Source organism: Halyomorpha halys, unplaced genomic scaffold (genome assembly GCF_000696795.3).
Source record: "Halyomorpha halys isolate HHAL.00 unplaced genomic scaffold, Hhal_1.1 Scaffold39.1, whole genome shotgun sequence".
NCBI classification, from domain to species: domain Eukaryota; kingdom Metazoa; phylum Arthropoda; class Insecta; order Hemiptera; family Pentatomidae; genus Halyomorpha; species Halyomorpha halys.
In genome coordinates, this window is record NW_027109179.1 from 643,713 (window position 1) to 644,681 (window position 969).

Genomic DNA, 969 nt, shown 5'->3' on the forward strand with positions numbered 1-969 from the left:
AGATCAACTTGAATTGAATTAAAATATATTTGAATTCTAAGCTTGAATATTATCAGATCAACTTGAAATCTTGAAAACTCGAGTTTACTTTGACCAATTAAAACTATTTTGGTGACGAGTTTTCCCTTTTCTGAGGATAACAATAAAGTATACATTAGCTGCATTTAAAGCCAATAAAAAGTCATTCAAATACATTTTTAAAATATACGTTGCCTTATATCTCCAATTCAATATCCTTTTGATAAAATAAAAATTTGAAGTTGATCATTCGATTAAACTAGGAGCCATGAAAGATTTTTTGCTAAAAAACTGACATAAAATATCAGGAATCTAAAAAAAAAAAAACTAGCCGAAATAATCAAATTTTTATTGTATATCTGTGTGTGTTCTTACCCCATATATTTAATAAAATTATTTTTTTCATCATCACCTGGTTTCCTTCCAACAACGCTCTGTATAAATGGATGTAAATACAATTAGTGAACTTACCAATCAAAGACGATTACTCCCTCCACTATAGTAGTAGCAGAATACAATAACTGAGATTAGGAAGCATCTGAATTTGCATTTCAAGCCCACGATTGTTAGCAAATTACTTTGGCAAGAACAATATTTGGCCTCGCTCGGTCCCGACGAAAGGCAGGGGATGATGTATGCAAGACGTTTGGTAATGCCTTTATTATCCGTCACGCGATCTGGGCGTGTCCTTGGTCTTGATCCTGCCTCAGGATCACCGCCAAGGAGGAATGCGGTCCTGGGTATTTGCACGTAACGGAATTGATCTAATAAATAGTTCAAAGAGAGAATTAAAGTATTTTGAATATCGCGCCCGTTAAAGTGAGATGTAAAAATTCATTTTTTTATTGTATACATGTCGTTGTTGTTGATTGTTGCTTAAAGGCGTAAAACCCTCTGGTCATCAACGCCTATGGTATGATAAAAGTAAAAAAAAAATAAAAAATTAATAAA